This window comes from Dermacentor albipictus, chromosome 4 (assembly GCF_038994185.2).
Source record: "Dermacentor albipictus isolate Rhodes 1998 colony chromosome 4, USDA_Dalb.pri_finalv2, whole genome shotgun sequence".
In the NCBI taxonomy this organism is placed as follows: Eukaryota; Metazoa; Arthropoda; class Arachnida; order Ixodida; family Ixodidae; genus Dermacentor; species Dermacentor albipictus.
This window is the reverse complement of record NC_091824.1, coordinates 168,166,911-168,193,317: the sequence shown is the minus strand read 5'-3', so window position 1 is coordinate 168,193,317 and position 26,407 is coordinate 168,166,911. Positions and strand designations below refer to the sequence as shown.

The following is a 26,407-nucleotide window of genomic DNA, read 5'->3' as shown; positions in this document are numbered from 1 at the left end:
CTCCTATATTACACATTGCGTAGGCGCTGTGCTCGCACCACCTACGCCTATCAGCGTGGCGGACAGCATACCTCTCAGTTTGCGTATCGTGTGCTTCCTCTTGTCTTTCTTCCGGGATGCGCTGCCCACCAATAGAAACATGGCGGACACACTTGGGCCATTCATAGCCGAGGAGATGTAGTAGCAAAATAATAATAAAAAACGAATAAGAAACTGGACAGGCAAGCGGGAAAACGCGAGCACATCTCAGTTTGCGGCATTGGAGTCGAGCTGTACGCACAGTCGCCGCCTCCAACAGCCCCACAAATCAACCGCGGTCTGCTGGTCGTGCAAGTCGGCGCACTTCCCCGCTCGCACAGGACACGCAACACCGGTCTCGGCACCGTAAGCGGCTTAGGGTCGAAGTACGCGCTGGGAGCAATTAACGCCGCCGCCGAAGCGTGTTGCGTTCCAAACCGCATAAGCCGGTGCGCGGGCAGGTTTAGTGGGTATCGTCGGATCCTGCAGGGTGCTCCCAGCAAAACAGAAAGGGTGGCACACAGAATCCCGTCTCCGCAGCCGACTCGATATCGGAGATCTGCGAAACAGTGCGTCGCGTCTTCGGTCGGTTGCAAAAAGCACAAGCTGGCGTTTAAGTTGGCGCGTTGCAAGAGCCGTGGTGAAAACTTGACTGGAGTTTGTGGAGCGTATGCACTGAAGTTTACGTCCAGAAAAACGATAAATTGTTTGTCAAATCTTGCAGCATTGAATGCTTTTCAAATATTTTTTGGTCACGTGACCCATGATAAGTGCTTACCGAGGCTATATACACAGCCCAGGGAAAGGTGGCATTTATATACCCATGTTCTTTTGTTACGTGTTCATTTATTAATTTATATGTATTTTGTACTGTGTATGGTCTGCATTTGTTCAATATTTCCGTGTTCATTGTGCATGTTTCTGTACGCTTCCACCCATATCTGATGGACACTTTCCTTGTATATTCTCCAGCTTTATAGTTTCTCTTCTTCTTTTATTCTTTCAGTCCCCTTTTCCCTTTCCCCAGTGTAGGGTAGCCAACCGGGCTCAGTCCTGGTTAACCTCCCTACCTGTCCTTTATAATTTGCTCTCTCTCTCTCTTTTGTATATTCTCCTGTTTTGTTCAGTCGCTGCTCTGCTTTCGTTGCTGCACACTTACGTGTGCATTCTGTGTGCCAAGAACTTCGGCCCGCCCACTATACACTGCTCGTCGATCCAAGCACGTCAACGCTAAGTGCTCTTCATTGTATGTGCGAGTGCGATTTTATTTCATCTCGAAAAAGCCGGCGGGAACGTTGCCAACTTTTCTCGCATAATCAAGTAAAGCCATCAATCGCGCAATATACTACCCAGAGAGCGGCGATTATGACCCTTTGCGGGCAACAGATTTCTGCATCTAATTCTTACAGCTGATCCCGAGAAGCGTTCGTGAAGCGGGTAATTAAATAAATATCATGAAATTAAATGCGATGCGTAATACTCTCCTCATTTTCATCATACGCAGCGTGTAATCTCATTCAATGCTTACGTTTCTGCACTGCACCGTTCACAGGATACATCGAAATGCGTGCACCGACTGCCGCGGATGCGCGCTGCGAGATGTCAGGAGGCAGTGTTCGATGCCGGTCGAGGCAAAAATGACAGGAGTGTGCAAAGAAAATTACTACAGGTACGGTTAGGGCTTCTAGCGGTACCCTTCGCATTACAATGGCACATTTTGGGCGATCGGCCAAGAATTAGCACGTGCCCAGTGGCTCAAGAATGTGGTAACCCAAACAAAATATCAAAGACGCCGTTGATTATCCCGCAATATTCCTCTAGAGGTGTGTGCACTTTTAAGGTACCTATCAGCAGCCATTTTATGTACAAGCTTTATGTCGTGATTGATGGCCGTATTACGCAGAGCAGAGATGCGCACACTGGCATAGCTTTGTCGGTCGAAATTCCGTGCTATAGTAAGCCGGAGCATCCGGCGAGATACCGACCGACGAAGCAGAAGCCATGCGAAAGGCCGGAGACGGAGGGAGCATTGCTTTATAGCAAAAGTAAAAAATAATAATGAGAGAACGTACATTTATATCATATGCAGCGAGTGTGCCTGTTCTCGCATGTGCGCGCGGCTCAACCCCAAAAACTGCCTGGGACTTCGCGCTCGCTGCCGACGCGCGTGTCCGTACGCATAGCGAGAGCGGCACGCGGCCCGTTCGCACACCTTGAGTCACGCTATGTGGCGCGCGCCTGGCCGAGCTGTTTGCACAGAGCAAACGAACCGCGGATTCAAACAACGGCGCGTGAGGCGCCACATCTGCTTCTGCACGCACGCAGCCTGAACGACGCGAAAGCCTTAAGCCCATGCAGCACACGCGTGTCCTGCCCTTCCCCGATTCCCCGCTAGAAGACTCCTGCTGCTGGCAAATCCTAGTAAACATGCTCCACCCTCGCCAACTTACAAGGGTTGCCGGAAGTTCTTGGCGGAAGAGAGAAAGCGATGCTCACATGTTGATGCGCCGCTTCAGCCCCGCATGAACAGAATACCTGCAAAGGCAACAAAATCAAAACACAGCCGTTTATCCGACGAACACTGTCGGTAATGCAAACGAGGAGCCACCAACAAAATGTTTTTGGCTCTGTCCTGCACACATTATTTATATATTACAGCACGAACGTACGCTACGCTATCGCACATACACTTGCGTTTGTAAATGCGCCGGCTTAAGAAATCGCACGTTAGGCATGCCTAGCCGCAGTATACTGAACAGAAAAACTACTTCGCACTCCTGACAATCCATACGATAGCGTGAACAGCGAGAAAGGAAGAATGATAAATGAAATGCAGCGAGAACTGAAACATAACAAGCGGAACCGGTAGCAAATGTGCACTAGGTCAATTTTGACTACGTACAGACATGTGCAGACATGCAATGACAAGACAGTAAATTTCCGAGAAGAAAACTGGGATACAAATTTTAGGCAAGGTCAATTAAATAATATCAGCAATGACGGTTGATTTGCATGACGGTTGATTCCCGCAGTTACTCCCCACCTGAAGAAAATAACCTAGGTCGGTAACTCAGGTTTACCATTTGAGTCTGGCGATGAATTTGGTGCCACCCCAGTGAAAATATCTCTCCGATTCCATGCGTATGATGAAGCACTTTAGATGCGCTAGAGTCTATAAAGCTGGTCAGCATAAAGACCTGGCGGCGAAGCATTGAAGTAATTACGGCCACACGAATTTCCTCTAAAATGAGTGCCATTTGTATCGGTATGCTAATATATTACGTCTTTTAACATCGAGTCGAATACGAACATAAGAGCTACGACGCCGAAACGAGAACTATAATTGGATAATTATAACGTAGATTCTATACATTAAACAGCCTCGCCACCTTGCAGTGTAAGACTTACTGTAAAACGTTACTGTGTTATGAATTTTATTTTATTTACTTTCTTGTGCCTATTATTAGCGTTGTTTGTATTGGTTGTAGTTGTATTTTCGTTGTTGCATTTTACGATTTTTAAGTTTTATCAAGGTGAACCTTGTACCCTTCCGGATTACGGAACATAAAATGACCGTTTCTACGTTTCCGTTTTCTCATGAATGTTCTTCTCTTATGTAATATGCCAACGGGGGCCTTTTTGGGGTTAATAAATTATGGTGACGACGATGATGATGAAAAGAGTAACACTCCCTTCGCTACTTATGCGCCTGTACGGGAAAAGCACGTCTTTGTTGCAAGTGTTAGGTTTTCACACATTTCCTGCGGTTTTCTATAGGGTAATTTATGAATTGTTGCTCTCGGCAGTGCATGACGTCAAATTTCAAAGCATAGACCATCTGCGAAGCTTTCCTTTTTATCTAGAATGAGTAACAAAGAAAGGAACGGCAAAATCACCACCTGTACTTAGCCACGAAGGACAGCGTCGATTAGCAGTATACAAGACTGGATTCCACACCCCTGATAATTCGTTAGAACTGTAATCAGGGAAACCAAACAGTACCTGGTAACGCAAAGAGTGCATTCATTGCTTCACGCATTGCGCCGTCACTTACTTTATTTGGTTTTCTCGATTCCACTATAATGTCCCTGTCAAAAACGTATTATAGACCACGCTGCGAAATCAAGTTGATGCAGAAACATCGATGAAGATACCGTTGCTGCTGGTGTATATGAAAACTTACGGATTCATTTCTCAAGCAATCATGCTCGTTGAAGTGAGGCTTGTGTTGATTCGGCTCGTATAGCGAGACGTCTGGCCTAGAAAAACATTGACCGTTCTCGGTTCATTTTACCATGGAAGATTTATTTTATTCAGAATGACTACGTGAAATCACTTCGAACGAAGTTTTTAAAGGAAACCAAGAACTGGTACCTAAAAACAATCCTCTGTAATGACGCTAACATCCCCGGCGCGACTCGGAAAAATGCATCAAAGATGTCCGGAAAGCAATTTTCGCATTGAGCCGTAACGGATATGGGGACAAGTGAAAGTTGGGAAGCGGTGACTCGCTTTCAGCGTACTGTCGCGTACTCGCAACGCTATGCAAAGCGCAGGGGCGATTGGCCGTCTTGATAAGACGATCGTCAAACTAGGTCGCCATCGGAGACTATAAGCACTTTTTCTTTGTTTCCTGGTCAGGAAGGAGAAACGGGAGGACGAAACTGTAAGAGCAACACGGTTCATCTGGGCTACTAAATATTTGCGCAGTGTAAAGCGTGCGACCAGAAAACGGCGCATGCTGCGCACAGTTCGAAAATAAAACCTCGAAAGCCCCATCGATCGTTCCGCCAAAACGACCGGCAGAAGAAACACAACGCGCAAACACAGGTGAATGAGCGCATCAAGCGAGCGCGATAAGCCATCATCGAACTGAAGGTATACGCACGCCAAAAAAACAAAGACAAGCAAAGAAACTACGGCGTTTCGAGCCAGCCTGTCGAGGCTACATGGCACATGGAACGCGAGAAACGCTGCTAATGGTCCCAATGGCATATCAATCATGCGTCGTCCATATCGTTCTATCCGCCCTGGCCCGCTGCATTCTCATTCCCCCCGTATACCTTGCTTCCAACTACTGCGTATAGATAGCGGCGCTGAGCATTTGGTGCTCGTGTTTTTCGTTGCTTTTTTCACTTGGTAACAGGCAGACTCCCTTCGCATCGCGCTTTGTGTTTGCACAACGACCTGCGAGAAGCGGCGAGAGATTGACGGGAAGGCACCGACGATAAGGGAGCCCGAACTCGGGGGGCGAGTGCAGTGCAGCACCCGTCAATGCATGTGCGGTGCAGGTACGCGCTCTAAGCCGCATCTTTTTTTTTTCTTTGCTCAAAGCTTGGGGCTTCGTCACCAGAGTCGTTGCGCGATGGCTCAGGCCTGTAAAATGTCGAAACACCGTTAACGCACGCAATCAGGTCACTGCGCTAGCAATACGAGCTCGGTCTTGCGTTACGCCCGCAGAGTCTGCCTCGAAAAATCCGTCTGGGACGACTCGTGCAACGGAGACCGCATGTCTGCAAAACGACATTGTAGAAGGTGTTTGCACTGAATACCGAGAGCGGAAAGATAGTCCACAAAGGCATAAAACACAGCGCTGCACCATGGCTTAAAGGAACATCCGTCAAAGGGGAGCTGAAAGGCACGAGAGGTTCGCGCTAAGCTGGTTTGTTCTAGCATGATATTCTGCACTAGCAATGAGGGAGGGATGAAAGCGGTGAGTGAGGATAAGGTGGCAGGGCACATACACGTATACAGCACCTTGAGGTATACTTATGAGGCCGAGCGCCCAATCCAGTGTATAGTAATATAATAATAATCAGCAGACTTCGGCGATTCCTCCGCCTATGTGAACTCACTTACTGCGACTGCAGCAGACTCTCACGACGTACACCGCCATTATCTTAGAACTTGCATTTTTTTTCTATGCGCACAATGTCCTGTTCATCCGCTACACTACTGCCTGATGTGGCCTCCGAAAGACATGCACTAATGCCACCACTCTCGGAGTATGCGTAGCACATCAATACCGGCAACGGAGGTCGGCGACGTCTTGTTTTTCATCGCCTTATGGTGAAGCGTGAAGCTCGGGGCGAGCTTGTGGACATTGTGCACAGCGGAGGACGGACAGTTGCACAAAGCAGACCCAATTCAGAGCTAACTGCTGGCAGAGTAAATGCCCAGAACTACCCTAACCCCTTAATTACATTAGTAGAGAGATAGAGAGAGAAACGAGTTGGGGGTAAAAACTACTTTTATAGAGTTTGCGTGAGATCAAGCATTCAAAATGAAGTCTTGGATAGTGGTTTCGGCGTCGTATTTATGCCTACGTCATTGATGTCGGTCAAGTTGGGACAAATGGTCGATAACTTATGTTGAAGAAGCGGCGAAGAAAAAATGAGAATTGCCACGACAAACCCACAGTGGTTTCTCGTGTTTATTGCTTTTATTGTTTTTATATTGTTTACTCTCGCGTTTGTTGTGTTTATTAACAGGCACACTTAATTACATGTTCATTGAGTCTTCGTTTTCAAGTAGCATGGCGTGTAAGAAAGCTCCGTAATTAGTTTCACTATTGATATTGATACAAGCGCTGTCAACGCACCACACCAAAAAAAAAAAGCGAATATTAAAAGAGGACGGTGAGAAGGCTAGCCTGAAGAGTATCCGATTGGCTACACTACACAAAGAAATGGTGAGAAGGAAACTGAAAGGCGGAAAAATGCAGCGGCCGCCACGCAGCTTTCATTAATCGCCTTAACCCATTCTGAACGCTTCTAAACAGCCTGACCTCCCACGATCGAACGAAAATAAAGCACAAAGTCCAAGGACGAACGTAAGCTGAAACGGGATTGCATTCATTACGAGTACCGAATGCGTACCGGCAGCCAAAGCGCCAGACATCAGTCGTGCAGCTCACTCAATTTGTCCGCCGAAACAACGATTCGGCGAGAATAAATTAGCTGTTGAGCCCGTGATGCCGGGACGTGGTATTCTCGCTGCCTCTCTCTGACAACTATCGACGGGTCTCGCGGATGATCGAAGCGTTGGCTTCGGCCACCCGGCTCGATGCAAGCCTGGCGCTTCACGAAACAGGGCCGTGCAGATGCTATCGGACACCGCTTCCAGAACAGAGGCGTATACAGGCGCACAGAGCAACAGAAGAGCATAAACTGAGCGTATGCGCGAAGCAGAAAGAAGTGGGGCAGAGAAAAAAGAAAACCACGACGACGGTTCGGGAACCCCCGTTCGAATTGAAGGGGGCGCCGCTTCCTCGGAGAGCGGTCGATCCTATCGATACCGAACGAATCCGGACCCACGGTGGCGCTTCTGGCGGTATTAGACTTCCCTGCAACTCGGCGCCTGTCCTCTTTTCCAGCCTCCGGCGCTCACCGCGACGTGGAACGCTCCCGGCCGCGTCTCGTAAAAGCCATGCCCGGGAAAGAAGTAGGGCCACAAGCAGCGCCGTAGCCGTTCGACGAACGCATGCAGTAAGATGCATTTAGTGACCGAAAAAGACCAATAACATTATCTCGACCGACACGCTCCAGAACTTTTGCCTTCCCTTCACCTTCCTTTTTCAAGTTTTCATCGTCCATATTACTGGTTGGCGCTATTACGATGCTTCTAACCTGGGCCGATCTACTCTTTGAACTCTTGCGCATATGACAGTTATAGTGCGATGTAGATTTTAGACGGATTCACAGAAAACGTTCGGAACCTACACCAAAGCTATGAGCGACGCAGTGCGTGAGGGTTGTTGTGCCATTACCACAAGCCCGGATTCCGAATCTGCAAGATGCGGAATCTATCCTGCGAGCGCCATAATTCTCCCTTCACAAGACAAGATGCTGCGCCGTCGTGCGGGAGAAGCCTCGGCGAGCAGCGTGTTTAGACGTGTCCGCGTGTGCCAGACGGCCCGGCGCCGCACCTCCCTTGCCTGGAGGTCACCGCGCGCGCGAACTTTGAACCGGGTGGCCAGCGCGGTCGCTGGTTGGACCCCTCGGACGACCGTCGTGTGCTGACTTTGTATTGGGCCGTTTGAGTGACAATGGGCCTCGGGGATTATAAAAGCAGCGACACGCCGCTCGAAAACAGGATCTGCCGACCCCACCGGGAGAGTGTGTCGCTCCCGACTGGGGTGAGATGTGTAACGCGTTTTCGCCGGACGTCGTCGTGCGAGAACAGTCGCGTTTGTTGTGAGCACTCGGCCCCAGTGCCGACCCGTTCATGTCCTGTATGATAACCTGTATATAATGTATAAAGTCCCTTTTGTTATTCTCATCGACGCCAGGCTCGGAGTCTTCGCTACCAACGCTCTGTCACGAAACGGGTGAAGAGCGCTACGGGACCACAAAGCCGTAATCGTGGTGCAGCGGTGCAAGTTCGTAACACTGGTGGCACCGGTTGGAAGTCGTAACACTGGTGGCACCGGTTGGAGTTCATAACACTGGATGGCAGCTACGGGATTGACCGGCATCAGCTACCTCGGCGCGGTGAGTGCCTGAAGTTTACCTCAAACACCAGACTTTCTCTGACACAGGTTATAGTAGCTTAGGGAAGGATTTGGTGTTGCATTGTGATAACCTTGTGTGTTTCAAGCCTAGTAAGAGTGTTTTGAAAACCAGGGGATGCTGAGGGGGTAAAACGGGGCAGTGTGTGAAATACTTGCATATGTCTTACTAGTAGTGTTATAGTAGCGTACGGCAGGTATATTCAAAAAGGGTAAACAGCAGGAGGACAGTGTGAACGATGGAGAAGTACAAGGTGAAGGAACTTCTCGAAATTTGTGAGGAGTTGGGCATTGAGTTGGGCTCAACCAAAAGAAAGAATGCGATCCTTGAGGTCATGAGGACCGGGGACGTAACGGCTGAGGAAGCCGCTGAGGCCTGGGCGGATATCAATGAACGTCGGGAAAGGGAGGAGAAGGAACGTTGCGAGCAGGAAAGGAAGGAAAATGAACGACGTGAAAAGGAGGAAAGGAGAGAACAGCAACGTCGCGAGGAGGAAAGGAGAGAACAGCAACGTCGCGAGGAGGAAAAGGAGGAAAGGAGAGAGATTCGTGAGCACGAGCTTAAAATGAAAGAGTTGGAGACCCGAAATAGCTCGCCAGCGCCTAGTCTCACTTCTAATGTTCCAAGAATACGCGATCAACTTCCACCCTTTGTCGTCGGAGAGGATATGGCCAAATACCTCGTGAAATTTGAGCACGTGTGTGAACGGAATAGCATTGAGCGATCCCTTTGGGCACAGAATCTGTTAGCCTTGCTTCCTGGGGAGGCATCAGACGTAATCACTTGCTTATCGAAAGAGGCGTTTGAGAGCTACAGTGATGTGAAGGAAGCGCTACTGCGGAAGTACAAATTGTCGCCCGAAGCTTTCCGGCAGAGGTTCCGGTATGCAAAAAAGGGTAAGGAGTCGAATGTTGACTTCGCGTTTCGTCTAAAAGCCGACTTGGTGGAATGGCTGAAGGGCGAAGAGGTTTACGACGACCGCGACAAAATTGTCGAATGCATCGCGTTGGAGCAGTTCTACCGTTGCATTGATGAGGATGTCCGGCTCTGGCTGCAAGATAGGCTAAAGGAGGTTAAGCTAAACAAGGCAGCAGAGTTAGCGGAAGAGTATTACACCCGCCGCAGCTTGCACAGCAAGGCAGTGCGCGTAGAAAAAGCAGATAGAAGAGATGGGTTTTACGGGAAGCCCGACGAACGGAAGGAAATCACGCGTCGCGAGTTTCGGGAAGACGAGTCCCTTCCCAAAGAAACTGTAAGGGATGGACAGAAGGCATCTCAGAATGATGACGATGGTCCGAAACAGCGAAACGAAATGACGCGTTCTTTTGAAAAACGGAAACCGTTAACCTGCTACAATTGCAAAAAGCAAGGGCACATCGCTGCAAGCTGCCCAGAGAGAATTGCTTTTGCAACGATACAGGAAACTCACAGAAACATACGTCTATTGGAGCCCTATGTGCAGGAAATTAAGGTAAACGGTAAGAAGTGCCGTGCACTTCGGGACTCTGCAGCAACTATGGACGTTGTTCACCCGTCTTTCGTCTCCTCGAGTGATTTTACGGGAGAGTGCGTTAGGATACGGCAAGTGGCCGAGAAGGAGAGTGTCTGTTTACCGATCGCAACGGTTATCATTGAAGGAGAGTTTGGAAAACTTAACACCGAAGCCGCTGTGTCAGCCGCCCTCCCGGAGCAATTTTCCTACCTCTTCTCAAATAGCTCGGAGCAGCTGCTGAGGGATCAGGGCAAATCATTCTTTGCCGACGTGGCGTACATGGCCCCCACGCGATCCAAAGCGCGCCCGCTGTCGAGGGAACTTGACTTAGTGTCGGTGAGCGAAAGGCGGTGCGGCACACGGACTGATCAAGGTAACTTGAGTGGCGAGCAGTCACGGGAGAGGCAGAGCTCGGACGCTGGCCTAGACGAGCGGGTCCTGGAAGTGAGTGGGAGTGACGCGTGCAGTGCTAGCCGCGATATAGACGCGACGCCGCAATTAGGCGACGCGGGCTCCACACTCGCTCCGGTTTCCGCCAGCCGGCAGGAGCAGGCTGCAGTTGAAAGGGAAACTCGGATTCGCGAACAACAGGAAGATTGTTCACTAGCCGATCTGAGGAAGAGCGTCAAACGGGGAGTGAAAAAAAAGAGGGTTTCATTTGGCAAGGAATCTGGCTTATTGTACCGCCGCTACACGGATAAGCAGGGTCGCAAATATAAGCAGCTTCGGATTCCGCGAAAATATCGCCGGGAAAAATGAATGGCCTCATTTGCTTCCTCAGAAGTATGTTTTCGGTCCAAGTGATTTCAAGGGGACCATTCCATTTGTAATTATTATTGCTGATTAATAATTGTTTCTTGTCTATTTTGTTGTGTTGATGATTTGAAAACTGATTGTTTAAGCCTTGTGTGCTAGATCGTACACCTGCCTCTTGTTGCAGCGGGAGAAAAAAAAAGGGGGAAAACAATTTAGTTAGGTTGATTTGAATTATGGCCTTGTCTGGTGTTTGACGGGAGACAGAGGGCACTTGTTCGTGTTGGGTGTTGCCTTTTTCCGGTCGGTTTTGCAAGCTGCAGAACGACCAAGCGGGACCAGTGGCGAGAAGCAAGGTCTTAGGAACGACCCGAGCGGAGCTGGTCAAGGTGCCTTGGCGACGACGTGGTGAGCAGAGCTCCTGTCCTGGCGAGTCGGACCTGGGCACGTGATGTTACCTGGCGTCCCGACACTGGACGTGAACTTGGACGAGCCTGACGAACGTGCGCGCCTGGCATCCGAGCCACGTGGAGGCAGCTCGTCTTCCCGGCGCCTTATCTGAGGGCGGGGATGCTGTTGTGCCATTACCACAAGCCCGGATTCCGAATCTGCAAGATGCGGAATCTATCCTGCGAGCGCCATAATTCTCCCTTCACAAGACAAGATGCTGCGCCGTCGTGCGGGAGAAGCCTCGGCGAGCAGCGTGTTTAGACGTGTCCGCGTGTGCCAGACGGCCCGGCGCCGCACCTCCCTTGCCTGGAGGTCACCGCGCGCGCGAACTTTGAACCGGGTGGCCAGCGCGGTCGCTGGTTGGACCCCTCGGACGACCGTCGTGTGCTGACTTTGTATTGGGCCGTTTGAGTGACAATGGGCCTCGGGGATTATAAAAGCAGCGACACGCCGCTCGAAAACAGGATCTGCCGACCCCACCGGGAGAGTGTGTCGCTCCCGACTGGGGTGAGATGTGTAACGCGTTTTCGCCGGACGTCGTCGTGCGAGAACAGTCGCGTTTGTTGTGAGCACTCGGCCCCAGTGCCGACCCGTTCATGTCCTGTATGATAACCTGTATATAATGTATAAAGTCCCTTTTGTTATTCTCATCGACGCCAGGCTCGGAGTCTTCGCTACCAACGCTCTGTCACGAAACGGGTGAAGAGCGCTACGGGACCACAAAGCCGTAATCGTGGTGCAGCGGTGCAAGTTCGTAACACTGGTGGCACCGGTTGGAAGTCGTAACACTGGTGGCACCGGTTGGAGTTCATAACAGGGTCTCCGAATCAACTGAGAATCTGTGGGTTTTTTAACGGGCGGGAATATCTCGACAGAGTGCCGCGGGTTTTTAAGGAGACGCGCCAAGGCTGGCTAAGGACAGCCCGGCCGTAAAATGCACCCACAATACGTGTGCCGCGCGATTGTCGCTTCACAGACGTGTTTGCGCTGGTGCTGTAGCGCTTTATGGGCAGCCTCGCCTCCTCGAGGGGTCGAGGGTCATGGGCTGGAATGAACGGAGCGCAGGGACCGTATTCTATATATGCACATCTACCACAAATTCTAAGCACGCTCTAACGCAAATTCGCTTAGCATAAATACTAAGAAACCAACAGCTGTTCTGTTCAAACCGAGAAATCATGATGTCGCTACAGACTTAACATTACAACTTAATAATTCTATTATTCCGATTGTGCCTACTCTTAAATGTCTTGAGTTGAATTCGAACCACATATGCCGTGGAACTTGCATGTGGATTTAGTCGCTGCTAAAATATCCCGTGTGAGTGGAATTTTGTGCAGGTTAAGATTTTTCCTCCCTAAAAGTATCAAGCTTTTCCTATAAAAGTCCTGGCTTCTCAGTCAAATTAACTTTTGCTATCTTGTTTGCGGTACTACGACACTTTATAATATCACCACATTACACAGAATACAAAATAAAGGCCGTCCGTAGTGTTCTGGATGTTCTCCACGACACACATACGTGCACATTTTTCAGAAAACTGAATTTACTTCTATGCCTGATATTTATGAGCAAACACTAATTAACCGGTATAAGACAGATACTAAATAATAAACACGTTAAATACTACATACTACGTTAAATACAAAATCGACACTTTCAGTACTGTGCTTTATGTACTATATATACATTCTGTTTCACTTGAATTCATTATATATATATATATATATATATATATATTACGTAATAATAATTTTGCGGAAAGCCGCAAGGAGGAGAGAAGTAATTAATAAAGGGAAAATCAGGCATCCACCCGTTCGTAGCAATTGCTATGGAGGAAACTCATACGGGTACCTCGAAAGAAAAGCCTCGCAGTTGAAGAAAAATTCGTCCTGGTCCGGGACTCGAACCCGAGACCACCGCCTTTCCGGAGCAGCCGCTCTAGCATCTGGGCTAACTGGGCGGCTAGCAGATGGCAGGGCGAAGTCGAATTTATCGACAACACGAAGCAAAGGCGAGTGTTTGACGTAATAGTTCTGCGGAAATCCGCAAGGTGGAGGGAAGTAATTAATAAACGGAAAATGAGACATCCACCCAATCGTAGCAATTGCTACAAAGGAAACCAATACGGTTTCCTCGACAGTAAAGCCTCACAGTTGAAGAAAAATTCGTCCTGGTCCGGGACTCAACTGCGAGGCTTTTCTTTCGAGGAACCCGTATGGGTTTCCTTTGTAGCAATCGCTACGATTGGGTGGTCGCACACGGCTTCAAAATGTCCTCGCTATCCGACAAGCCTTCCAGTGCAAAGCCCCCAATCGCCGACATTCCCGTGGCGCACACCCTAGCACACGCCACTTTTCCCGCCAGGCATAATCGCAAGAAAATATAGGGCAAGGCCTAACGTCAGACGACCCGTTCGCCGCTGCTCTGACAGCGAGACACAAAAGATCAGAGGAAGGGCGCCCAGACGCGCGGCAACAGGGACAGGAAAACAAAGACAAAGCCGGTCATCATGGACGTCTCACTCTTCCCTCCGCCATAACTCGCCCGCCACGACTCGTTTTACGACGGCTTGCTCTAGCGCCTCTTCTCCGCCCCGTCACCTTCTCCCCTTGGTCGGCCTAGCTCTTCACACGCGGTGATCGCGTCGGATACAGCTTCGCCGACGCAAAACATACAGCGGCGCTGACGACGTCTCTGGGCGCGCGATCGGCGCGGCGACGCACGACAGGGACCCGAGACAGATGGGAGAATGGGTCGATAAATAAGCGAGCAACCGCGCTCCCTTGATGCCGGCAGTGCGGATGCTGAACGCTCAGCAGTGACCTGCCGCCGCCTCGACCCCTCGAACGGCGAGACGGGCCGCGTGTTGATATGAATGCGCGCAATGAAAGAAGAATTGACTCGCCATCCCGGCCCTGTGAAAGCGAATGTCCGGTGAAGCTGTTGAAAACCACCACTACAACTGCTTGGGGAGGGGGACGGAAGTATGGAATGCTTCACTGCTCAATTACTCCTCCGGCACATTATTAGTAGGAGCGCTTTAGCATCAATTATGTGGCCTGGATGTTTGTTTTGTGCTTGTCCGTTATTAAAACGAATGCTGTATGTTGTAGGCGTGATACCAAGGAATTTATGCACTTTTCGCTTCAATCGCTGAAGGCTTTTTTTTTTTTCCCCGTGACACCGCGAAACATCCCGACGAACTAGGGGCTAACAGCTTCGCTGTAAAAGACGTTCGTAATGTGAATGCGGCGTAACGACATTCGCTTGGTAAGTGCGCGCTACTCTGACTCGGCAAATGTGTTCCCCCAATATTTACGTCACGCCGGCTTGGAGAGAAATCCCTAATGTGCAGGTTAGCGCTCTGCGTGAGTATGCGCCTCTATTGCGTTGTGCGATTAATTGCCAAACTGTCCGTCCGCAAGAGTGATATATCCGTGTTTCAACACAGAAGCGTATCGACATCCACAAATATGTTGCTTGCATCGAGAGTGAGAGCAATAGAAGAGAGGAAAAGCAGGGAGGTTAACCAGACGCGCATCCAGTTTGCTACACTTCACTGGGGGAAGGGATATAGGATGAAGAGAGCGAGAGAACATAGAGAGAGCACATTTTCGGGCACTTCTAAAGGTTCGCACCGAGTCTGCACATGGTTGCCAAGACCTGTCGATAGTGCAACAAAGCTTTCGTGGCTTTCTCTGCCATCAACGCGTATAGCCATGGTCCGAGGATCTTCATTTCCGAAAATGATCTAGAGTCCAGCCGATTCAACGCTGTCCAGAGAGCTTCACGTTCGACGTCGTATTAGTGACAGAGACATAGGATGTGTTCAATCGTTTCTGCAATCAATGTAGGTGCGGTTACAGCTAAAGACGGCACTGCTTCCTATATCGCTTATGGAGCGAGCACTACACGCTCATGAGAGGCCCAGCTGTAAACAACTATAAAGGCGGTGCTTTAAGCTCGACCCGGCACTGCGGGCAGTCCTCTCAGACCAACCGGGCCACAATGTACTCCCAAGTGCGCACATGCCGGCGCAAAGCGCTCGCTCACGCTGGTTTGCGCGGGCGGCCTCGAGCGAAAGGCTCGAGCGGGCCCGTCCGCTTACCTTCGGTCGCCAGCGAAGCAACCAGTCGCACCGGTTGCGATACTCGACCTACGTGTTTGCTTCTGGCGGGGCGACGAATTGCGCGTCTCGGCATCGTGGAGACGCTCTTCCTGTCCCCGAGTCCCCGACTCGCTGCGACGTGGGTGTGAACTGGCTCTGCCGTGCGAGATGGCACGGCAGAGCGAGAAAGGAAGAGTAGAAAGGAGGGGGGCGGCCATAACTGGAGATTTTTCCGGTAGGGCTGCCCTGGACAGGGCGGTTCAACATGTTTCTCGTTGCCGTATCTTCAACTGCAGTATCACACAGTGTGTATGCAACACACTGCACAGGGCGTTGCAGTAGCACTAAGAATAATAGCAGAAAGGAAGTAAAGCGCACACAGGTTACAGGGGCATCATGCAGATTTTTCAGCCTCTACAGCAAGCGCCCAATTTGGCCTAGCACGGTGCATTCGCCCTACATGACCACTTGCTGCAAGAGCTGCCCCTTGCATTGGTGTGGTAGAAGTGAAAGTCGCCGCAGCTGTACTGTACGTCATTGTACACAAACCGTGTGATACTGCAAGTGAAGATACGATAAACTGAAACCATAGCAAACAGTGTCGGTATAAATGGGCTCACTGTACATGAACCGATTGAACATTGATGTACTGCAAGAGAATCATCGCCACTGGAAGCATCACAAAGAGAAGTACCGCAATAGTCCATACAACGAAAAAATGCAGCCTCATTTACAAAACAGCTAAGGCATCCACAGACATGTTGTCAAGATATACTACGTACAACAGCGTCGCGCCATGGAAAAGCTCTCCCCATCGCTCATATAATATCTGCGAATTCTTTCTTTCTCAGCCTGAAAGAAGTGAACTGTTTGCCAACATAACTAACCGCAAAGATCCTCATATTCTGGGGTTTTTCTTGCCAAAACCTGATATGATTATGAGGAACGCGGTAGTGGGTGACTCCAGATTGATTTCGACCACCTAGGCTTCTTTAACGTGCACCCAATGCACGACATACAGGCGTTTTTGCATTTTCCCCCCATCGATATGCGTCCGCCTGAATTTGATCGCACGAACTCGTACTTAGCAGCGCAACGCCAAATGCACAACGCCAATATACTCCCTGGTAGCTGAGAGCCTTGTAAGCGATAAATGTGTAAAATGCACGTAATGACAGGGAAGGAAATGCTTGCATATGAAGATACGCTACACGCGATGCGATAGGCGAAAATCGCTTCAGAATACTCTCTAGTTCCGCATTGTCAATTGAATGCAGACATCTGAACGACTCCAATAAACGTTATTCAATCAATCAAATGAAAGTTTTTCAATCAATCAATCAATCAATCTGAACGACTCCGCTTATATGTTATTGCTGCAACTTGGGCGTCACGGGAACGAAGCTGAGGAACAAAATCGTGCCTGTTAAGCGAGACCTGCACGATGTTCTCATACCATCATACTGCATGGCAGTATGATGGATATCCAAAGCACGCGGCTACGTCACCCGCGAGCGAACGGCAACGAGGCGCCCGCCTGGAGGACGACCAGTTTATATCAGCAATACTAAGTAGGAAGTGACTGCAGGTATTACGTGATAAGACATCGCAAGTGTGTGCGCTGGTAGCGTCCCAGTCCATTACAGCTTCCTCTTTCTGCCGTTACGATTTCTTCATATCGTTATCACAATCTCCGTGCAAGAGCCAGACACGTTCGGCATCACTTACTCGAGCGGCTGCGCATGACAGCCTACGTATACGTGAAGAGAAACCACCATACGCCGCACCCAAGGTCACGACGACCCACGAAGCTGGTTTTTCTTAGTCCTTTCTTTTTCATAGGGATGCTAGTGGTCTGAAACCGCAAAGGCTACTCAACACCCTAATGACTACCAATTATATACGGGTGATGATAAAGCGGCAAGAAATAGTACAAATAGAGGACGCGCCGAAACTACCGCGCACAATCATCTCTCCGCATCTCTGCATACATTCATCAATACAGAACGCTTGGGAAAGATCGAGTGGCGTCTAAAGTAACACGAAGAACGTGGTATCTTAAATGCAATTATCGCTTTTAACAGAAATACTATCACGTAAGCAAAATTCAGGAAATTCAACGAGTTCGAAGCTATATACAGCGATGCTTTGTGTGAGCACATGACGAATCTAAACACGAGTGTACGTGCACGCACGCACATACGTACGCACATACGTACGCACACAAGCACAAATTATAGCGAGCCTTTTGTTAAGCGGAGTTGCTGTCTACTAGCGAGTACGAGGGGCGCTGTCCACAAGAAGCGTTTAATTCCTCATTACCTTGCAGCCTCGGAAGAAGGAAGGCGAGTTTTCTTATTTTTTTTTCCTCCCGCACGGACGGCGCCGCTACTGCCGCGATGATGATGATGGTGACGACGATGATGATGTTGATGATCATGATGATGATGATGAATTTATTTGCACCTCCTTCGAAACGAGGCGGCAAGAAATAGCTACCTTGCCTTCTTGAGTTATAGGTATGATATACATATTTTTCATTCTTGCATTCTATAGTATACATCTCTATATACATTTTTTTTTTCTCTTCCTCAAAATTTCTGTCTGCCTAGTACCTCTACTTATGCCTGTAACGGATCGGGTCGTATCAATCTCTTCTCTGCTTCTTCCCTCCCAATATTCTAAACGTCTAGCTCATCTCGACTGCTGACTGGTTTATGCTTCCTTCTACTTTAAATCCAAGCGCTTCTGGAAACTGTACGTTACTTACGGGTTTCACTGGGTGAATGTGCTGAGTGGTCTTCGAATCTTTGCTGCAGCATACACATGCCTCATATGGTATGTCTCATATGGTATGCGGTATGTTTTTGACCTTAAGCCAAAAGCTTGATCCCCAAAGAGTAAGGCACTCCCCTTCGTATTATCGTACAGATTGTCCCTTCTAATTTCTTTCTTCATAGTCTCGTAAATGTATGTGGTCTTTTTTGTTTCATTCTCTGCATCCAATTCACTGTCTCTGTTTCTCTCACGCTTTCTGATGGCACCTGGTTGTCTATTTACACTGTCAATTACACTGTACTTGGTTGCCAACATTTTTCAGGTACGGACACTTGTGCACTTTAACCGGCGATTTCTCGAGACATGTTCCCGAATCTTTCTTCAAAACTAGTTTCTCCCTGCGCTCCCCTGGCTTCGAACGAAGCCCAATGCATGTCACCCTGCACTGCCTCATTTGGTTAACTTCCAGTGCCGACAAGATATCCGATTTTAAACACAGAATGGCACTTGCGAAGGTTAGTGTTGGCACCATTACTCCTTCCCAGATTCCACGCACCACCGCATATTTATTGTGGCCCTAAAGTGCTCTAATGTTTCATTATTGCTGCATTCCGCCTCCCCTTTATTTTCAGGCTATCTTGGTAAGTGCTTGAGTAGGTCTTCCTTTCGTTTATCCATACGCCGAAGCATTTATGCCTCGTCGTATACATAAACGTATCCGCGGATGCGTGGAGAACAGAACCATCTGGTGGTGGTGGAAGGAACCCAGCGTCGGCGACGCACACCTCTTCCGCTGTGACTGGTTGGCCTATCCGGCAACAACCGCGGCGACACGGCGACAACCAGAACAGCCACGCAGCTCCCTCGGTAACGAAAACTTAGCAATGTTCTCAAAGAAAAGCTTCGCCCTTAATATGTGTGGCTTATGCGCTTCGGGCGGTGTCGGAGGTGCGGGCGGAGGTATACAAGCAGCCCAGTTCGCGGAGGCCCCCGCCATCCGTCACAGAGAAAAGTTCTGCCTACGTCGACAGGGACAGGATGGGCCTGAAAACCAAGGAACAAGACCAGGGGCAATCAAGCGGAGGAATAAAACGAAAGGCAAGAAGCGGTTGTTGCCGGTCAGTGCCGACAGCTGCACAAGCGCGGACCTCTGCTAGTGGCATATGCGTATACCGTGCGCCTGCCTGCCTAAACAAGGCGCGCGTGAGTAGTGCGGCTAATGAGAAAGACCCAATGCCTCACTATGGTCTATTATTGTTCTCGGATGTAGACAGTGTCTCGAATGCACTGCGTATGTTTTCACAGATTACTAAATCCAGCTTGAGTATATACGTGCATTAGTCCATATATACCATTCCTGACTGACAATTCGGCGTTCTGTCTATCAGTAGCTTCGACGCAGGCATAACGCCGGCGATCACGCTAGTTAAACGTCTCCCTCCTGTCAACACCACAAGATTGCCCTTTGGAGAGATCTCGGGCATTTAGATGACAGGCCTTTTACGCAAGCGAAGTTCCTAGGGCCATGGCCTCATGATTCTGCGATGTGTGAAGTCTAGGTGACCTCGCTCCGTAGCACAGATAACATTTAGCTTTCTCAGCTTCCACTTTCCTTCCACAGTGCACGTTAGTCAACTAGACTCAGCCTCGTCATCCTCTCCGCCATTCTATTATCAGTGCTTTCTCTCTCCCCCAAACAATCACCAAGTGCTCATGATTGCAGGAATCTCGGTCAAACACTTCAACATGCGCCGTCGCTTGCAATGGCTATAGAACGTACTTTCGATCATGACTGTTTAAATTAAAACCTGCGAGCGCATCTCAGTCCTAGAGAAACGCGGGTGCAAGGCCTCCAGCACACCAGAGCGAAGCATGCAAACTTGGGCAAAAAAGATTGTTACATGAATGAAGACGACAACCTTCGCCGGGGAAAGTCCGACCAGTTCAGGCCGCGAACATCCACCGAAGCAGGTAGGTGTGCACGCGTTGGTCCCAATGGAGGGCGCGGTCTGCGCGCGGGAAGTACAGCGTAGTGCGCGTACGCGCCAAGGTAGGCGCTCTCGCCTGCCTCGACGACGCGGTATTTTCTGCGTACACTCGTGACCCGGCCCCGTCGGTCAGTGGCGGGTCTGGCCGCCCAGACAGGTTGAGCCTGGCCGAGAAGAACGCCGCCGTGACGTCACCAATGGGCTCGCCACTGACAGCCCCCTCCACCTTCGTCGTCTGGCCGCTCGGAGGAGAAAGCCACGCACACCGGTCTGCAGGTATGTGGCGCGGAAGGAAGGCCGTGCCGGCGGGAGAAAGCTATGCTGCGGAGCGGTTTCCTGCTCCTTCGCCATTCGAGCTGCACGGCCCAGAGGCGCCAGCACGGCAGTGATCTAGTGGCGCAGAGAAAATGGCCTGCGACAGGGCCACGACGCCTCTTGCCTTTCGCAGGATGAAAACCCGGAATACTTATGACGCTTCCCCCCAAGCCGTCCCCACCCCCCCCCCTTTTTTTTTTCCTTGGAAAGTTAGCCTGGAGGCATAAAGCGGGTGGAGCAGCGCCGTATGTATATTTATAGCTTATTCTCTTCACTGAAGTCCAGCAGGAAACATCTATCAATGGTGCGCAATATTGGGCCGCAGATGGTAGATAAGCGAATGGATCGTCCAGGTATACTGTGTAAAACGGAACACGTAGGGAAACGAGAAACAATACGAAGAGAATGACTGAAAGTTCGAAAAGTTGGAACGGTCTCTTGGCAACTAAAGGCAGGCATGCAAACAAGAACATGAGTAGGAATGTGAAGGTGTTTTCATAGCACAGTCTTTACATAGGCAACGCGAACGCCGGCGTGCGGCGTTTGCATTGTTCTTTTGAGGATTGTGCAACGAAAAAAGAAAATAACAAAAGGAAATTGGCATTCGCTTTCGTAAGCACTGCATTTTGCACTGTAAGTGCACTAAGGGCGAGCCACGAGCTACCATTTTCCGTACCGTCCTGGAAGATTCAGAGCCGAAGTCGACCAGATATAGCTGGACATGGAATAGAATGCTTAGCCTTTTGAAACTGTTTCGTAATATAGGACTACCGAGAATGAATCGGGAGTCCTTTCTGCTGCCTCATGTTCTTCCCGTGCTGCAGCAGACTGTAATGACCTATCCAACGACATCGCTGTCATTACGTCCTCGTCCACTTTCGCGGAAATTATTACAAATCACTTTTCATTGTATTGAACGCTATAAGTCATCTGTATGTTTGTTCCCACCCCTTATGTAGTAGTCTAGTAGTCTTCGCGGGTCATTAAGGTAATAAAATGAAATGAAATGAATTCGTATCTTAAAGAATGTTATTATTTATCGAACTAAGGGTTTCCTGCTAATGGAAACGGACCAGGTGTAAGTCTGCGTTTGAAGTGACGAGAAAAATTAATTATACTAATATTTTCTCTTCCTTTTTTCGTCAGCTTTCGGGCTGTACCCTTCGTAGAGGCGGGTCCGACGAGCGAAAGTTTCTATCTTTTCTGCAAACATATTCAGAATGGGGTATTTGTTTTATCACATCAATCTTTAGGTCAAACCTTTCATTATGATTGCATCGCTACATGAAAACATTCGTTGCGGTGTGTGTCCCAACCTAATTTTTTTTAAAGCGAACGCTGAACACAGATGTCGTACGTAACTTTCGTGGACGATCAACACAGGCCGCAAAAGAGGTCGAACGTCTCCTGCGGCCTCATCAACTATCAGCAGTCGTACGCTCCTAGCGCAGTTTCAAAAGGAAGGCCTTAAATATTTGTTTAATTCGCTTGAATCTAAGTACACGAGCGTCTTTGCGTCCTTGCAGTATATCACAGTGTGGCCAGATAAGCCGAGATAAAGTCCAACGGTCTCGGCCATTCAGCCACAGCGGTCTCCGCAATAGCCGTTAGAATACAAATGCTGAAAGTGAGATCGCCGACTCCAGACGAAGGTAAGCAGGCAGCAGGCATTCTCCAGCGCGGAGTTCAAGAGCGAACCTGTCATTCACGAAGCTGTATACATACTCAATTCGTCAGACGTTGCAAACATCGCTGTCACATATTCTATGTTGACCATCAAAGTATATTTGTTCGGCGCATTCCGACAGCGCTTAAAAAAAAAATGTTATTTTTGCGCCTCTTAGGCCACTGAAAGTTCACTTTATTTTTTACCTAAATACGAGAAAAAAATAATAAAAGGCAGCCACATCAAAAAACACGAGCTTGTCTGCGAGGCGGCTGCCCCACACTTGGCGTTCTCGAGTGAACTCGCTTAGTGAAGAAATGCTGCACTACTATCACGCGAACGCCAAAATGAACAAACAGCACACACAGTCATGTGGATAACGTCAGGCAGCCTCTAAATAGATCCTACAGAACGCAAGACAGCTTATTTTACAAATAACTGCTCAACGCTAAAATAAGAGACGAATAAACAAGCGAACCAATGCACAGTGTAAAGAGAAAAAAAAAAGAAAACGACAAAGAAAGCTCAAGCGTAAGAAGTTTCTGGGAAAACACTTGTATAGGTATACTAGGAGAATGCCAGCAAACTTGCAACAAACAGCAAGTTTTTCTACTTTCAAGTTTGCTGCCATTCTCCTAGTATAACCATGTACCAACTAGCCCAACAAGCCACTCTCTTGTATCGGTAATTAAAAGGATACTGAACAAAACTTCAGCCGCCGAGATTTTTAGCCCAAATTGGAGCTTGGGTGCTGAAATTTCTTGACGCAACCTTATTTTCCGGCAGAAACTAGCGGGAAATAATTAATTTCATGCATTTTTCGCAAAATGCATGAAATGCATGAAATGCACGCGCGGTGAACTAGAAGTGACGTTTCCGTGACGTCTTCTGCGCCGGATACCGGGCGGTGAACTAGAGGAAGTGACGTTTCCGTGACGTCTTCTGCGCCAGATACCGGCGTGCCAGCCGTCGCCCGCGTCTCTCCACCCGCATGGACGGCAGCGAACGACGTCTCAACAGCACAGCTGCTCTCGACCGCGCATACTTGTTTTCGCAAGCGGAGCCTGCGCCCAAGTCTTCAAAATCGCCGTTTGTGTTGTGTGCTGCTTTGTAATGTGATCAGTGAAGCACCTCGTACAACGCACGAGAATGCCTCTACGCTTCTGCGCGCAAGGGTGCGGGAAAAGTATCGTCGGGCGAGACAAGCCTTGTCATATACCTTTCTGGCAGAGCCGAAGTATCGAAGGATACGGGTTCACGCTGCGCGCTCATCGCAGCCATGATGGGCATCGTCAAAACGTGACTTCCTGTGCTCCGAACACTTCGAGGACAGTGACTATGAGATGAGCCCTGCATTGCTGCAGTGCTGCGGCATGACAGCGAGAGGGCAGCGCCTAAAGCCCGGCGCTTTCCCTTCAATTTTCTGCAGGAAAGAAGAAAGGAACGGAGCCAGCGGAGGTGCATTCGAGAATAGAAAACGAAAAGAGTTATGCTTTTTAGTTATTTGATGCACAACGGAAAAACGAAGATAAGTAGTGGCGGGCGATGAGCAAAGGCATTGTCTTCGTGCTGCTGCTGCTCTATCGAGCAGCGTTCGCTGTGGCATCGTAGTAGCAGGGAATTTTTTCTCAGATAGATAGCGATCTGGAGAAGGAAAAAACGCTCGATTCTGCAACCGCTGAAGGAGCACGGCCATCCAGGTTAGGTCTGACTAGGTTTTATAACTGCAAAGCTCTGCAGGTTGCATTGTATAAAAGCAGTAAGAACCCCCTCTTCTGCCACCCAGGTCTGCCTGGTACGTGAGAACCTCGAGAAGAAGTGCGTGATGCTATTTAGAACGGAGGAACCCGTGTTTGTTGAGATATAGTTTAATGTCAAGTTTGCTATTCACACACGCCTTTAATTGCATTAAACTTCCACGTAACGCTATGTGAGAGTTGCACAAAGAGCCCGCAGTGGACGCTCCCTAGCGCTGGCGCAAGTAGAAGGTGAACTGGAGCGGACGACGAACGGATGCCGCAGGCATTCTATGCATACGCACGCAATTGCGCAATGGTCAGCTGCCTGTATCGGCGTGTGAATACTGTCGACAACGTGAAAATCGCCGTCCTGTTTCTGCACAGTGTTCAGAAACTTCAGCGCGCACAACTTCGAAACAACTACGACGCCTTGCTTCATTTCTAGCTTCAACTGCGTTTGAAACAGCGGCCTAATTCATTTTTCGAATTGTACACTTGGACTACTCCGGCGTTAGAAACAGGCTACATAACAAGTTGACGTAGCACTTTTATGTAATTGCGCCACTGGTGCAGTCGCTCTTACTTGCACCTCGCATGGTTGCGCGCTCACGAAACGATGAGAGGCGGACGTCGAGCACGCGCCGGCTGCTCACCTCTGCTGCTGCTTCAAGCCGGCGCACATGACGTCACAGCGGTCGGCGTGAAGCCGCCGCGCGCTCAAAATCGTCCAAAAATACAGCCATACGTTAAAAATATGTGAAATAAACACTGCGTATCGGAACAGTAACGTCTGCCGAATCGAATTGAGATGCTTCCCTTTTTTTTCAGATTTTTGTTCGGTATCCCTTTAAAGCATGTCTCATTTCAAAGTATACGCATACAATGTACAGCCATGCCTATAGGCAGTGTGTACACTTCTTACGTACAGTGCTCAGCGATTGAAACGCGATACTCAGAGAGCACGGCAGCCAGCGCTTTTTGCGCCACCGGTGATCGCTGAGGAGGACGAGTGCATCAAATATACGATGCACCAAAAAAAATATCGCTTTCATGTGACACAAAAATGCATAATCTCAGTGTCACCAGCGCCTACCGGTGGCGCAAGAAAGCACCGGCCACCATGTTATCCGAGTATTGCGTTTCAATCGCTGTACACTTGTTATGTACACTTGTTAGTGCAAGACAGTGCAGTGATAGCCAGTTCAGTTAAATGCAGAGATCTGGAAAGAACTGAGGGAGGTCAGGTGGGAGGGAGGGGAGGGGGGGGGGCAGCCGATTTTAGAGAGAGTAATCTGGACACCTTACACCATGGTTGCTTAGTCATTTGGAAGATGATGTCTAATACGCAAAGTTAAGAGTCAGTGCACAAAAATCAATGCACTTAAGGAAGAAAGTTCTCCACCTGTGAACTAAAATGAAGGGTCCTCTGCGTCATTTCGCACCCATCTCCATTAAATAATACACAACCTCCACTGCAACGCATTCAAATGAACTTCTCCTATTACTATAAGAAACGCTGTTGCATACGATGGCGCTGGTCAATTCCGTCGCAGCTGGAACCGATCGTTCGTTCCACATTTAATAGTCGAGCGTGTACGTTTGCGAACAAAGCCGCGCTTTTCATAACAAAGCATTTCGCAACCAACGGCACGAACCAGTGAGTTACGCACGAAAGGCGCCCGCGATCTTCGAGAGAGGAAGGCGTATTGAGCTTACGTAATCCCGCAGCACACAATGCCGAGTCACGGCATTCACGATTCTCGCCCTGTCGTAAATAAGCGCCCACGGAAGGAGTCGGTTGCACAAACTTTCACTCCGGAGTCACGACATGGGTGCGTGCAGTCGAGTGCATTCTTTTTTATTTTTTTTTTCTGGGGAGGGGGGGGGGGGATCAAGGAGAGTGTTGTTAGTGCCCTCGTTGTCCACTTCGGTCAAAGAAATGTGTGCGCGCTCTACAAGAAGATTAAATGTATCAGAACAAGTCTCACCGCTTAGGACATCATTTCGCACGCCCCTATAGACTATTTCGAGCAAGCGTTATTCTGCTGCCATGATACAGACCGGTAGCACGGGCCTGTTATAAGTAATAATAAGTACCCGGTGTCGCCTTCTGCAGAGCGACCGAAACCTAGCGGCGCACAAGCTCATAAGACATGACCTACGTGCCCACCTTCCAGACGTTTAATGAACGAACGGCGATGCGAGCGAACACGATGCATTAAGATTATATGGGAAGCCTACAGTGGCATGACGGAGCGCAAAGAAGGGCGGAGGGTCAACTCACCGCGAATGAGTACATTAGGCTCCCAGTTCGCGCTAAATATCATTACGGAGATTAACACAGAATTAACATTTTCAATACGCCTTCTACCTCTTTGGTTTAAAGTTTTTTATTTTTCTTTGGCAGATTGCCAACGACTTCCGTTCGGAAATTGTTGGCTTTATCGCATGCTAAATGTAGCGACGATCTCGACTTCTGCTTACCCCGTTACGTGAAATGTAGTAGCCAGAAGCAGGTTTGTCGCTAACTTCATCTACCCAATTTACGACACGTGCTTAACTACCCTGAAGCAAGACGGTCAGATGG

The 26,407-nt window shown here is 49.2% G+C and overlaps 1 protein-coding gene across 7 annotated transcripts in view; it reads right to left on the bottom strand.

Annotated features, from left to right (window-relative positions):
- LOC135910078 (galactosylceramide sulfotransferase-like) overlaps positions 1–26,407 on the bottom strand; it is a 184,324-nt gene that overhangs the window by 106,708 nt on the left and 51,209 nt on the right. For 5 of the 7 annotated variants that reach the window (XM_070537789.1, XM_070537787.1, XM_070537788.1 and 2 more), the window contains exon 2: positions 2,469–2,553. The exons of 1 other annotated variant lie outside the window; for it this stretch is intronic. The gene's annotated coding sequence lies outside the window, so the exon portion shown is untranslated. The remainder of the gene's footprint in view (positions 1–2,468; positions 2,554–26,407) is intronic. One more of the 7 variants, XM_070537785.1, reaches the window with a different exon arrangement.